Source organism: Megascapheus bottae, unplaced genomic scaffold (assembly GCF_031878675.1).
Source record: "Megascapheus bottae isolate mThoBot1 unplaced genomic scaffold, mThoBot2.hap1 HAP1_SCAFFOLD_50, whole genome shotgun sequence".
Taxonomy (NCBI): Eukaryota; Metazoa; Chordata; class Mammalia; order Rodentia; family Geomyidae; genus Megascapheus; species Megascapheus bottae.
Genome location: NW_028327837.1, coordinates 1,289,460 through 1,304,818, shown reverse-complemented (window position 1 = coordinate 1,304,818; position 15,359 = coordinate 1,289,460). Strand labels below are relative to the sequence as shown.

The 15,359-nt window shown below is 39.3% G+C and overlaps 1 long non-coding RNA gene and 1 pseudogene across 1 annotated transcript; one reads left to right on the top strand and one right to left on the bottom strand.

Annotated features, from left to right (window-relative positions):
• Positions 1 to 1,337: 1,337 nt before the first annotated feature.
• LOC150039048 (uncharacterized) lies at positions 1,338 to 8,888 on the bottom strand. The gene is made up of 3 exons (XR_016534544.1): positions 8,833 to 8,888; positions 2,810 to 2,863; positions 1,338 to 1,515 (listed from the first exon to the last, which is right to left on the bottom strand). It is a non-coding gene; the product is annotated as an uncharacterized LOC150039048 (long non-coding RNA).
• LOC150039049 (DNA replication complex GINS protein SLD5 pseudogene) lies at positions 7,385 to 8,346 on the top strand (annotated as a pseudogene).
• Positions 8,889 to 15,359: the final 6,471 nt, after the last annotated feature.

The following is a 15,359-nucleotide window of genomic DNA, read 5'->3' as shown; positions in this document are numbered from 1 at the left end:
GCTCAGTGAAGGCATAACTGACCTAAGCGCTTGAAGGACTACCTGCCTGTGTGCGGTGGTTCATAGCTATGATATTAGCTACTCATGAGACTGAGGAGGATACCAGGTCAAGGCCAGCCCCAGCAAAGAAATTCCACAAACCCACTTCAACAAGACAAGCTAGGTGTGATGATGTGAGCCTCTTGTCCCAGCCAGGTCAATAAGGCAACTTCAGTCTTCCTACTGAAGTCCAGGTCAGTCAGAGCAAAAAGCCAAACCTTATCTCAGAAATAAGAAAGTAGGAAGAGCTAGAAGTCTAGTTCAGTCAGTAAAATGCCTGTCCAGGAAGCATGAGGCCCTAAAACAACTAATGCCCACTTGGATCCTAAGATTTTTATTGAGGATTTTAACATGTATATGATTATTTATTTGGGGGTACTCCTTGTGCAGCTATGGACACATGAAAAAGAATTCAATTCCATACATATTTATGGAATTGAACTCTAAGTGCTTTGAAGCCTTTCTGTCACATATTTTAAACGAACTACCCATTGGTTGATTGTATCGTTTATGTCGTTATGACGATGAATTGAGAAGATTTCAAAGTCTTTAAAACTGAAACTCAAATGAAAATACTATTAATTTTTATGTACTCTAAGGCACAGTATAAAATTATTCTCATATGTAGAGTGGAAGCCTAAGGAACGTGTTTCCAGAATGGAGGAATCACATAAATAAGGGAGTTATTAGAATACAACCTATACTTCCAAAAGTTTAACACTTCGTTGTTACTCTTTCCTTTATTTTTGCTTTCCTTCTTTCCTCACTCCATAACTTTTCCCTCTTTCCTACTTTCCTTCCTTCCTTGCTTCCCTCCTTCCTTCCTTGCACTCCCTCTCCCTCTCCCACACCCTCCCCCTCTCAATCTCCCTCTCCCTCTCCCTCACACCCCTACTCTCATTCTTCCAGTATTTCTGTCTTTCCTTCTTCCTTTTCCATTCCTGAGGCTTGTACTCTAGGTGCTGTCCCTGAGCTGTTTTGCTCAAGACTAGCAAACTCACTTGAGCCAAAATGCCACTTCTGGCTTTTTCTGGGTCATTTATTTGAGATAAGAATCTCAAGAACTTTCCTGTCCAAGCTGGCTTCCAGTGGTAATCCTCAGCTTTCAGCAAGGATTAGAGATGTGAGCCACCAGCACCCAACTTATATTTACTTACTTTCATGAGTAGAAAAACACATAGCCATATGTCATTACATTGACTTGCTTAAATGCCATTTTTTTCTGAGTTATAAGACCAGCTTAAGACAATTTTCCAAGATCAATTGGATTATAGTATGAAGGCACACATGGGTTATTTTTCAACATCTTAACAGTAGAAACTCTTGTTGCTCAGTTTGGACTTTCTTAGATTCTTTTCACTTCAAATATTGATGTTATATTTTATATACATACTTCATTGCTTGTATTTCTACAGTCTTACCCACCTGAATGATAGAGACAGTAGAATTTTATTTGCAATTTTCTTCATGTGGTTGCTGTAAAATGTGAATAAAAATAAAATCAGTCACATTTTGTCTCTCTTCATATGGCTTTTTTACCTTTTTAGGAAAAGAGTAATCTGTTGGTCTTAGGAACCGAAACTTTGGTGCAACTCCAAACAAAAGTACATGCATTGTACAAGATTAACCAAAACCAAAGTCCTGTATAATATCAATTTAAAGGGATATTCTACACCAGTTTTATAATGAAATGCTTCTAATAAACAACTAAAATATTTACATTTATGCTTCATGAGTTTTTCACCTTCACATCCAGAATATATGAGGAAACAAACATACCTATACCATACACCAAGTTTTGAATCTTTAGTGTAATATTTACCTCTCACATAAAATTCTAACCCTGACTTGATGGTAAAAGACTTTTCATCCACTAAATAAAGCACATACAATATGAGGGGCCTGTCCCCAGCTGTCAGTTCTCCATGAACAACTGGAAACCTAGTCAAGTCATTATATATTGGCCAACCCAATTCCCAGAGCAATGAAATGAGATACATCGGGATAAACACAGGCCCAAAAAGATTCTCCTGTCTTCATCATCATCTCTTGATATAGACATCTGACACGTAGTTGGGCAGAATTTTGTTTAAGACTTGAAATACACCTTGGAGGTGGGCCATTATAGGAAAAAATATTTCAAATTAAAACTTCCCTAAGGACTAGTCTTTTCTCATTCTGAGAGAGAGAGGGGGGGAGGGAGGGAGGGAAGGAGAGAGAGAGGGGGGAGGGAGGAAGGGAGGGAGGAGGGAGAGAGAGAGGGGGGAGGGAGGGAGAGAGGAAGGGAGGGAGGGTGAGAGGGAAAGAGAGAGAGAAAGAGGAAGAAGAAGGAGGAAGAGGAGGAGGAGGAGGAGGAGGAAAAGGAGGAGGAGGAGGAGGTGGTGGTGTAGGAGGAGGAGGATCAATGCTGGTGTTGTATCCTCTAGCTGGAGATAATGGAGCACCTGCAGAGTAGTTTCTTACCCTGCTGGGGCTTCCATCAAAACACTGAATTGGCTTTGGCCACCACAATACATTAGGAATAAGAAGAATTCTTGATATTTATTCTTAAGACAGCTAAGTTTTGAGAAAGGTAGCTGCAGATATTACATCCAATACATCTTAGAAAAATATCAAAAATCCTGTGTTGTCATCAATACTTCCAAGAAAGTTCTCTAATCTAAATCACTTTCCTTTCTTTGACTATACTTACATGTGTGTCTGTACCTACATTCATGTTAATATCTATAAGTATACCTAGGTGAGTGGTGCATATATGTTCAGAACATACCCTTCATTGTTGTTAAGTTCATCACGTTTTGTTGTGGTATCAGACAAGATATCGCTACAGGATGAAAACAAAGCACATTGTCAGGTATCTTCTAGACTTGATTACATATCCCCCCATATTTCTCCAATAACCATCAACCAACCGTTCAAAAATGTTTTGTTCTACTTCTATGTATTTCAATATATTCTGTAGTTTATCTAGCTGTCTATTTCTACTGGAATTCCATCATGGGATGATAGCATGCAGTAATACAATCATTTCTTTTTTCCCATATATTTTTTGTAATTAATAGAAGGGTTACATTATATTCACCAGATTGAAGGTGCATCACTTCACATACATTGATACCCTTTCTCATGTCTTGGTCCCCATTTCCCTCCCCTCCCCCCAAAACATTATCTTGTTTTCCCCCCTTCCCTATCTGTTTTCAAATAACCTAATATACGTATATACAATATATCAGATAACAAGGTGAAATACTGTAACGATATGAGATAACCAAGGGACAGCAAAAGAGATGAGAGATAACAGTACATTAAGGACAACAATCACTCATTATATGACTTTTGTTTCTATATCCTGGAGGTCCTTTCATTTAGTGTCATACAACATGGACTTATGTATGTAGGTTTTGTTCTATTGTATATCTCTGCTAGGGGAGCTCAAGGTTTCTACTGATTATGAAAATGAGGGACACCATAGAGCCTATGTTCCTTTGAGTCTGACTTACTTCACTTAATATGATTTTTTCTAAGTGTTTCCATTTCCTTCCAAATGGGGCGATGTTGTTCTTCCTGACAGCAGCATAGAATTCCATTGTGTATAAATACCACATCTTGTTGATCCACTCATCAACTGAGGGGCATCTGGGTTGGTTCCATTCTTTGCTATGGTAAATAGTGCTGCAATGAACATCATTGTGCTAGTGGCTTTAGTATGTCCTTGTTTCTGGATGGTTGGGTAGATGCCAAATAGTGGAATTGCTGGATCATAGGGGAGCTCTATGTCTAGAGAAGTAGGACTGCGTTAAACTGCAGAGCTTCTGTATGGCAAAGGACATAGCTAGAAAATTAACTAGACAACCTACAGAGTGGGAGAAGATCTTCACTAACCATACAACAGACAAAGGCCTCATATCTAAAATGTATCAACAGCTCAAAAAAAATGAATCACTTCAAAACTAATCTCCAAAGAAACAACCATCTAGTAAACAGACGAACCAAAGACGTAAGAGTCTTCTCTGAAGAAGAAATACGAATGGCCTATGGACACAGGAAGAAATGCTCGACATCTCTGGCCATAAAAGAAATGCAAATCAAAACAACTCTAAGGTTTCACCTCACTCCAGTTAGAATGGCCTTGATTGAGAAATCTAATAACAACAGATGCTGGAGAGGATGTGGACAGGAGGGATCATTACTCCACTGTTGGTGGGAGTTCAAATTCCTTCAACCACTATGGAAAGCAGTATGGCATTTCTTCAAAAGACTAAACAGAGCTCCCCCAATCATTTCTTATGTGTATCTATTAAGACTTCCTTTATACTCTACAAAGAAAACCGTTCGTATAATTACATTGTAATAGAGAAGGAAAAGAAAAATTCTGCCTTTGTGCTGTAAATGTTATTTCCTTTGGAGAAAGCTTGGGGAGTGCTGGGATGATACTTATTCTGTGACTGTTGAGTGGAATATTAGGCAGATATGTGCTTCCATTGGCTATATGTCATCGGTTGAATCGGTTGTGGATTCTATGGAGAGGATCGAACATGGTTGGGATCCATCTTCTCATTTATGTGCAGCGGTGTCTGTTGTGTGAAATTGGGTGCATTGAGGCTTAGCTGCCTTTTTGTTGCTAATCATTGCAGTATCTTTAGCCACATGAAGTAACTTTCATCTTGTATTATTTTCAAGTTTTCTTTGTTACATAGAAATACATTTTCATTTTCTTCCTTTTCAGCTCCATTCCGGGAATACCTTTTTCCATCCTTTCACTTCAACCTGTACTTGTCTTTGCTAAGGAGGTGAACTTCTTTTGGGGATATTTTTGTGCTGGAACTACTAGGGCTTCATCTTAGGGATTGGTTGCTCTTCCTTAGGTTTCTCAATCAATTCTGGTACTCTACCACTTGAGCCATACTTTCAGCTTTTTGCAAGTTAAATGGAAATCACAATCTCATACAATTCCTGCCTATGCTGTCTTTGAACCATGGTCTTCATGAGATCTCAACAGAACTGACCATTACAGGCATGAGGCACCATTGCCCAGAATCTGTGTCGTCTACCTTGACTGAGGTAAAAAGTACCAGGTGTATAGTGTTCATGAGGTACAAAGTATACATGATTCCATAATTTCAGCAAAGCAGTGCCTATATATATATGTATATGTATATGTATAAAAACACACACATGGAGAATTCTTAGGTGAGTCTCCTGTCTCCTGGAATTTATCATTTGTTTAGATATAAGACTCTTCTTGGGGTGGCTACATAAAGACAATCACATTTGGAACAGCATGAGGTAGTGGTAGGCAGGAAGCAGAGGTGACTTCAGAAAGTTCAGTGAAGCTAAGAATCCTACAAGTGCTCTTCCCTCTCAGGTAGTGTTGTCTCTATGTTAGGTGGGTGCCCCAGGCCTTCACAAGTTCCTTCATCATTCCTGATGGAGCTTCTCTCACAGCCCTATAAAGTCTTGATATGTCTTCACAGAGATGAAACACTGAACATTGAGTTTTTCGGCTGTTTTGCTTTGTTTAGTTGGTTTTGTCCTTCTAGTCCTGGGTCTTGAACTCAGGGTGTGGGCACTGTCCTTGAGCTGTTGCAATCTATCCCTCTACCACAACCTACCACTATAGCAGCACTTCTGAGTTTTTCTATGTGCATGTAGTACCTAGGAATCAAACCTGGGGTTTCCTGTGTGCTAGATAGGCAATCTAATAGTAGACCACCCACTCAGACTAGTTGTTTATTTTTTTCTTTTATTTCCTTTCTTTCTTAGTTTCACTCCCTTCCTTCCATCCTTCCTTCTTCCCTCCCTTTCCCCATCTCTCTGTCTCTGTCTCTCTGTCTGTCTCTATCTGTCTCTCTCTGTCTGTCTTTTTTCTTTCTTTCTTTTTCCTTCACCTGGCTTGATACTTGATTTTTGGGGAGAATGCGGTGGGCGTTGGTCCAGAGTCTTATACTCAGGGCTTGGCTGCTCTCCCAGAAGTCTTCAGCTCAAAGCTTGTGCTATGCTCCTGGAGCCATAGCTGCACTTCCAGTTTTCTGATGATTAATTAGAGTCTCCTGGAGTTTTGTGCTTTGGTGACTTTGAACTGCAGTCCTCAAATCTCAGCCTCCTGAATAGCTAGGATTGCAGGGGTCAGCCAATGGCACACAGTGATACTTGATAATTTTTTAATGAAATATATTAACTGTAAAGTGAGATGACTCAAGACTTGAGCTGTGGCATTCACAATCAAATCAAATGTCAGTGACAACATTGATTTGTCTTTTCAATCAGCTGCAGTTTGGAGGTGTAAATGCCCTCAATCCACCCAGTTTGCTGATTCCTTCATCTCATCCATTCTTCAGCATCATCTTGAAGCTTCTGTCTCAGATAGGATTCAGAAACCATAGTCCTGAGGCAGGAGCTCGATCCTTGGGATTAGAATTGTGGCCCTCACTTCACTTGGTAGAAGCACCATAGCAGAAGCACTCTGGCAGGATAATGAATACTTCTAGGATTTTAGTTTCATTGTTTTCTGCTAAAGAGTCTTCAGAAAACAGTGGAGCCTTCTACATCCTATTACCTCCAAATAAAATAATTAAATCACTACTGCTTTGTAAAACTTAAGAGAACTTTAATCTCCCTGAGAGAGTCCACATGAAGTATCTAAGTGACAAATGTAGGAATGATGATTCCCTCAATAAGAAAATCACTCCCCCCTTCCCTCCTCCCCCTTCTTCTCCTCTTCCTGCCACTTTCTCCCCCTACTCTTTTTCTTCTGTGTCTTCATCCTTTATGTCTTCCCTTTGTCCAATTGTCTTTCTCTTGCATTGTAATGGGGATTGGACCCAAGAACTTGCCCATGCTAGACACTTAAATGACTTGCTACACATATCCTATCTCAAACCAAAGACAGAGGAATAGTCTGTCCCACTTCAGTGAGGAAAATGCTCTGAAGTCTAGACACTGGCCGTCTCCCTTCCCGGCCCTTCCAGTCCCTGTGACCACCCCAGCCAAGATGGCCTCTAGAGTGCAAGTTGCTGAAGTGTGTCACATTTTCTATGACATGGACGTTTAAAAATTCTCCACACCAGAATAAAGTAAGAAAAGGAAGAAGGTTGTCCTTTTTTGTCTCATTGCAGACAAAACTTACATCATTGTTGAAGAAGGCAAAGTAATTTTAGATGCAGATGTTGGTGTTACCATAACTGATCCTTTCAAGCATTTTGGGGGAGTGCTTCTTGAAACAGGTTGTCACTATGCTTTGTATGATGCAAGCTTTGAAACCACAAATTCTAAAAGAGTTGATATTTTTGTGGGAGCAAAAAAAATCAAATGATCTGTGTGAACTCCATGCCATTACAAAGAAGCTTCAAGGCATAAAGCACGAATGTCAAGCAAATGGGCTGGAAGACCTCAACATGCTTGTATTGCTGAAAAGCTAGGTGGGTCATTAATTGTGCCTTCTGAAGGGTGCCCTGTTTAGGCCATCATTCAGTGCCACAAATTAAAGCTTCCATGTTTAATGTTATCCTCTTGCTACCTAAGTAAAGCAAATTTACCTAGGACAGGGTTTTACTGGGGGGAAGCTGTCTTGTCATCTTCTAGAGTAAACTAAGATATATAAATATGTGGGGAAAATAGCCATAAATATATCTAGAGTCTAAAGTTAAAAACAAAATCTTGGTGCAGGAGTGCGGGAGTTGGATGGCGGGAGGTGAGGTTCCTGGTTTCAGAGAAGATGACAGAGGAACTGGATTTCATAGGGCAAGACTCAGTGAGGAGGTGGTCCTAACTCTTGCAGAGCTCATGGAAAGGCTGGAGCAGGCCTGGAGGATGCAAACTTTGCTCCTGAACTTCTGGAAAGCAAGTGTGAAATTGTAGAATGCGTCACAGAACAGCTGTATCACATAGAAGAAAATCTCAAAAGAGCCAAAAAGGGAGATCTGAAAGTTAGTATACGTCAAATGGAGATGGAGAGAAGCCGTTATGTCCTTAGCAGCTGCTTGCAGTATTGACTCACAATGATAGAGAAGTTTTTCCCTCACATTCTAGAGAAGGAGAAGACAGGATCCTGAAGGGGAACCTTGCAGCCTTTCTCCAGAGGAATTTCCCTTCACCAAAGAGCACATGGCTCACAAGGACATTTATCTTAAAAATGTCACCTTAAAGCACATGCCTCCCAACTTACAGAAGGTGGACCTCTAGAGGGCAGTTACCAAACTAGATCCAGACTCATATGTGTTTCTGAGAGTAAAAGAACAGCAAGAACATAGTTTGGTAGAACCCGAATCAGATGAGCAGATGGATTGGATGAGGATTCCCAACACTTGATCCAGTATTGTTCCTCTGATTGCTTCTGGAGCAGTGCAGCTAATTTAAAAATAACCAAGTGTGAAGACACAGAACCCCAGAAAACATGAGAAAGCCTATGCCACTACATGCCTCAGAACACTAAGGAGCTATTGCTCCTGACAGCAGGCTTTTCTCCCATTGCTGTGGGCCAGTAAGAATGGCAGGAATGCTACACTTCCATCTCAGCCAGCATCAGTGGGTGGGGCCCTGGCTCTTTTTGTTCTGAATATGAGGCAAATAAACAAGTCTGTATACCTTTTCAAAATAAAATTCTTTGAAAAATAAAGAATAATTCTTTTAAAAAAATCTTAATTGTGAGAAGACTTTAAGAACAGTGTTGAAAGAAATCTGTGGACACTTGGATGCCAATACAGTGATCTCCGTGTTTGCTTCTTTAAACACACACACACACACACACACACACACACACACACACACACACACACACTGTACTTTCTATCTTACATTTTAAATGGTAATCCACTTGTAGGTACTCTTTTGGTTTCTACTTCAGTTTTGCTAAAGAATAAAAAGGAATGCAAAAGAAACCATGTCAGTTTGGGTCAAGTTAGTTATAATTAATGTTTAACTAGCAAGCTGATCTTCTAAACTTTACACGTAGCAATCTACCATGTCATCTGTTCTAGAAAATGATTCTAATTGATCATATCAGGCCTGTGAAGACAGAAGATTTCAACCTGGTTATAGTTCTGCATGCCTGTAATCAATGCACACTGAACGCAGGAGAAGAAAGATCATTCCAGGAGAGCTCAGAGTACCTTGAGACCATGGATTAACAACAGCAGCAAAATGCCGAAAGATGTATTGTTGAACTTCTTATTTTTACTACAATAGGACTTTCTAGGCTAGCAATGAGGACCTCAGAAAATAGTATTATAAAAGTATCTTTATTAAAAAGTGAAAGATTTATACAATCTGAAGAGAAACCAAACTACATGACCCTGATGACAAAATGCCATAGGAAGAAAAAGTATCATCATATTCATAAAAATCTCACCATAATGTGGAATTAGGCAGACAGGCTCACAAGATGACCTAGGACTGGTTAAAGAAGAGCTTATGTGTGAACCTCGACTTTGCTCCACAAAGGATTCTTTCTTTAGCATAAATTTTCAGTCAAAAAACTGATTACATATGAACCAATCTATTTTCACTGCTCATGTCATATTGCTAGTTCATATGACACCATACATATTAGTAGCTAAAATCAGAAGACAAGTGAATTCGGTCACCATTTAATTAGAATAAAAATGATACAGCTTGAGATAAGTGCCTTCCCAAGCAGGCTTCTAAATGAGATCACATCCAACTTCCACTCACCACACAGCCATGTGAGAGGCATGTGTGACAGGCTGACCCTTCCTGATGTATGCTTCTTTCATTTTCCTAGCAGCACTGGTGTTCCAACACAGGATCTTTACTTTCTGCCATGTGCTGCATCACGCCTGCCACCAGTCCTTTCATGGTGTTGGTGTTTCTTTGTGTCCAAGTGCTCAGCTCCAGCCATGTGTATGTGCATACTTATGAGTACATGTGTCTGTACATATATATATATATATAATATGAACATAAACTTCCACCTCTACACTTGTCTTGGTTTATATCTTACCTTTCTGTCACATTGCCATCATCAGGTGCTAGACAAGGATCATGTGCAGTTGTGCTAAAGTAACAAAAACACCTATGGTCACATATCACATGAATACGGAAGAGTTCAAATTCTGGGTCAAATTCTGATGCAGGTCCTACATACATGCACTGTTTTCCCTATAACTGGTTCTCTTCTCACATTGATTTGAAATAAATGCAACCTTACAGTTTCAGACCATGAAGAAATACACTTGATGACACAAAAATGACAGTTAGCATGACTGGCATTCTGGGAGTGAGTGTGTTTCTAGTTCAGTGTGTCATTAAGGAGGACAGGTGCAAGGTCATCTCCAAAAGAGAAAACAACCACATTACTCACCAAGCCACCAAAGAAATTTGGCCTCAAATCACTAAGGGGAAGGCGGGCTCGTCGACTATCCATGACCTTCCTCACATCTAATCAAAACCTCCAGTTTTTCCAAGTAACTACAGTTAGATGAGAAAAAGTAGCTACAGACTCTTTTCTGATCTGAAAACTTCAGTGTCCTCCATTCACATGCTGGGGAAATCATCAGAGTGACTGTTGGAGCAAGGAACTTTTGTGTAGTCCCTCTATTGAACATTTATTCCCATGTCAATCCATCACTTTGAAACTTATCAACCACTTTTCCATGCAAATAAGTGTGAGTATTAGGGGAAGGGAAAAATTTAATCTGAGACAATTAGATAGAACAAAATCTTTATGTTCGTGACTTACAACTAAGTGAAAGCACTGCTCTTAGCTTTTTGTGTTTTCTCCCTAATGGCCCTCTGTTTTCTCAGTCCAAATTTCCTCTTTCTTCCTAGTTAAGTTCCAGGTTCTCCACTCCTTGTGCCAACTTTTTATTGCCATCATTATAAATATCTACCTTGCTCTAATACTATGTGTGGCACGAGGTCGAGCCTTTTCAGTGTGTAACAGAATTGGATAAGAACAAGTCTTGCATGGTGGCAGAGCAAGACACAGTGCCATTGTAGACACTAATTTCACAATGACAGGGCTCTGAACTATGAGGGATGCATGCATGATCTTGATCTTATACATGCAGTTCTGTGCAGACTCAGTAGCCTCTATTTTTGTTTCTTTTACTTTTCTGCACATAGGATCTGCTCCTTTGGTCCAATCAATTACAGACTCACAAGTTGGAAACGTCATGTTTTCTAGAGGAATATGTTACTAATGTTAACAATGTACTTGAAGCATATTGTCATGACTGAGTCTTTCTCCAACGCTTCAATGGTATTAGAAAAGAAAGTGATCCACAAATCTCTCAGGGGCTGAGATCTGAGCACCGTGGTTCAAAGCCAACCCAGCCATGAAAATCCATGACTCTTTTGTCCAATTTACCACCAGAAAACCCAAGGTGGCGCTGTGGCACAAGAGGTAGAGCACTAATAGCCTTGAGCTGAAGAACTTAGGGACAGCACCCAGTTCAAGCCAATGGATTACCAAAATAAAAAATAAAAATAAAAAGTGAGAGAGAAGGAGAAAGAAAAGTATACCATAACCCAACAAATCTACCTACTCTAGTAGATAATGACTTCTTGTTCAGGTTCAACTCACTTCAGAAGAACTCAAGACTTACATATCATCTAATTATCATCTAATATTCCCTGCTGCTGCTCCTGCTCTTCAGATAGGAATAAGAAAAAGCAGTCTAGAAGTAAGGCTCCCCCTCAGTATGAATGTGGGCCTTTCAGGGTTTAAGCATTCAAAAGAAGGAAGGATCACCTCTGAGCTACTGGTGCTAGGCCTACTTTTCGGTTTCAGCAAAGGATTCCCAGGTCCCTTGCCACATTCGGAGTAGCTGACAGGCACCGTGATAATCTAAGAATTTGGGTGCTAGTCGTTGCCTTCATAGCACACCATGAGCGAGTGTCTTTGGACAGGTTCTATCATTTCTATTGAGTTTCAAAACACATCATGATTACATTCAATATTGATAAGCAGTGCTTGTGTACCCTGAAGATATCATTGTGCAAAACGAGTTATCACTTACATGACAAAAAAAAATCAACTCACCAACTACTGATGGCTTCATTGGAATGAACTATAACAGCTCTAAAGCCACTATCCTCACTGTGGACATATTAAAAACACACAATAATTAACTGGGAAAATGTGGGAATTAATCATGCATTTTTTTCCAGAACACTAAGTTAGGAAACTAAGGTCTTATGAATGCAACACAAAAATGCTGCCAACAGAGCTTCATCTCTACCATTTTTGTCCCTGCCACTCCTGCCACTACTGAGATCTCACCCCAGAGCCCTGTCCTTGCTACTCCTTTGCTCATGGTATGCTGACAATTTGGGCCTATAATGAGAAATGCTAATCTAAGGATTTTGGGTGCTAGGATTTGTCTTCACAGCACACCAAGAACCACTGTCTTTTGATCTGCTCTATCATTTTCTACTTAGTTTGAAAACATGTCATGATTTTGTGTGATATGAACAGGCAGTCCTGTGTGCTCTGAAAAGCCATCATTTTCCAAAACGATTTATCAATTAGATGAAAAATGAATCAACTTACAGTAAATGAAAAAAACTCTAGAATACAGAAACAAGCGCTTTAACTTGTGTGATTGTTGTTCTTAATGTAGTATGTTATTTCTCTTTTCCTTTTCCCCCTTAATTGTTAATCTCATATTGTTATTGTATCTGAAAAGTTACCTGGAATATTACATATGTTTATTTGAAATAGGAGAGGGAGGGGATAAAGCAAGTTGATTGGAAAGGTGTAGGGAATGGGAAATGGGATGAAAACATAAACAGGCATATCAATGTGTGAGAAGAAATTCACCTACTATCTGGGGAAAATAAGTGTAAGCACTCTATACATGATTCCCAAAATAAAAAGAAAATTAACTCATGCAGTACTGATGTCTTCGTTTGAATGAACAACAACCGTGGTTAAGTTGCTGTCTTTGCTGTGGACAACTTGAAACATATAAAAACTAAGTAGGACAATGTGGGAAGGAATGTTGTATTTATAACAATATTAGGTTAGAAAACTATAGCTTGTGCATGCTACACAGATGCTCTGTCAAATGTACTATGCCTCTATCTCCTCTGTCTCTGCCAAAACTTCTCTCCAGTACTGAACTCTGAACTCAGAGCCCTGTCCTTGCAACTCCTGTAGTGATGGCATGGTGATCCCTCCTACCTAAGGCTTGCCTGTTCAATGACACTTCCCCTTAGGATTTCACCAGAATGGTAGATGGATGTGTAGACTTGGGTTCACAGGTGTGATTCTGTCTACAGTGGAGTGAACAGCAGAGGATAGCAATATGAAGCCTTCCAGAGTATTCCTTCTGGCAGAAGTCCATCTCCACTGAATGAGCAAAATGCATTGCATGTGTGAATGAGGAAGAAGAGATACAGTGATAAACAAGAAAGTAAAATATTCCTGGAGCCCTGACTTGAAGCCATAGTATCAGAATATTGCCACTCTGCCACACACGTGTGGACATGATCGATCTCTCTCTCTCTGTCTCCTACCTCTTTCATTGTAAACATAAATTTATTTACAAACCCTGTATTCACAGATGTGAGCAGTAAGGAGCTTGACATAATGCTGTGGAGCCATCTGTCTATCCAATCGAAATGGTGCCCATAAAGTACTCGCACTGTCACAAACCTTACAACCACAGTTTTGAAAAGTTGGCATTAATGCACAATGAAAATAATATGTATAATTTAAGATCTAGGCCTACAGAAAGTCTATAACCATCAAAGAACTGGACATAGCCAACAGAATATGGAAAGGACCGAACAAACATGTAGCCACTTCAATCTGACACTTGTATTTCTTCACCTGTGAAGAAATTGTTATGGCAGGAAATAAATGCATAGGATTCTGTGTCTTTGCCATCAGACCAAAGGAACACAACCAGTTGTAGTAGGATCTCATACACTGGCAATGTGGGGGGTTTTAGGCGTTTCCCTTCACTGCTCCCTACAATAGCAAAACACTTTTGTGCAACTCATTTCTCATTTACTCATCAAAATGGAAAAGGGGCAATCTGACAGACAGAAGGTACACTGACAATATTTGGAAACTACCCAGAAATGATCAATCTGTTTCATAACATTTATATTTATATATGTTTATCTACTTGTAGATATCTGACCTTTGCTTGAATTCTTCCGTCCCAAGATCTGGTGGGTCATTTTTATCCAAGCTAAAGAGAATTAAATTATAGATAATCAAATACCATGTGCAATCATAGTTTTACGTTTTCACTCAGTGTAGTAAGTTAATCTAAGACTAACAAATTTGTAGAAATCAAAACTTTTACATATTTAGGTAAATGAACAAAGGAATTTAATTTGGCGTAGGGAGTTACATTTTATCATTTCAAAAGAAATCTTTTATGCACGGTCAAAGAATTTTTCTCTCTTAGTAAACCTAATACACTGCTCCCTACAATAGCAAAACACTTTTGTGCAACTCATTTCTCATTTATTCATAAAAATGAAAAAGGAATAATATGACAGACAGAAGATACACTGACAATACTTGGAAATTTCCCAGAAATGATCAATATGTTTCCTAACATATACTTATACACGTTGACCTATATGTCTATATCTGACCTTTGCTTGAATTCTTCTGTCCCAAATTCTGCTGGATCATTTTTATCCACGCTAAAGAGCATTAAATTATATACAGTCAAATACCAAGTGCAATCATAGTTTTACTTTTTTACTTAAGGTAGTAAGTTAACCTAACACTAACACATTTGAAGAAATGGAAACTTTTACATATTTATCACTTCAAAAGAAAGCTTTTATGCACGGTCAAAGAATTTTCCTCTCTTACTAAACCTAACACACTGATTATTGGTATCATGTAGTTTAATTGTACATGCAACTCACTTCAGAAGAACTCAATCCATTATACAATCTGATTTTCAGCTTTCTAAGTCTGCTCTTCTCTCTCCTTCCTGTCACTAACTTGGCTGATTTCTTAACTGCTTCTCACCAAAAGACAAGAAACTACAGCCTAAAAGCTGGACTCTCATCATACCTGAAAATGAGCCTGTCTACTAAGTACCAGATTTCTAGATAAAGAAAGAGGCCCACCAACATTTTCACCTCAGAAACACTGAGACCACCTCATTGTTCCTGACTGGGACTCTCTCCTCCATTGTCTCAGTACAAGTTGCATGTAGGAAATAGGTAAATAAGGTAGAGAATAGGTAAATAAGGATACGGTTACTATGTTTTACTTCACAGTATACCATGACCAAGTATCTGCTGCCTGACGCTATCATTTTCAATTTAGTTTCAATACAAGAGAAGGAATACATGAGGACACTGATCAGCTGTCATATAGA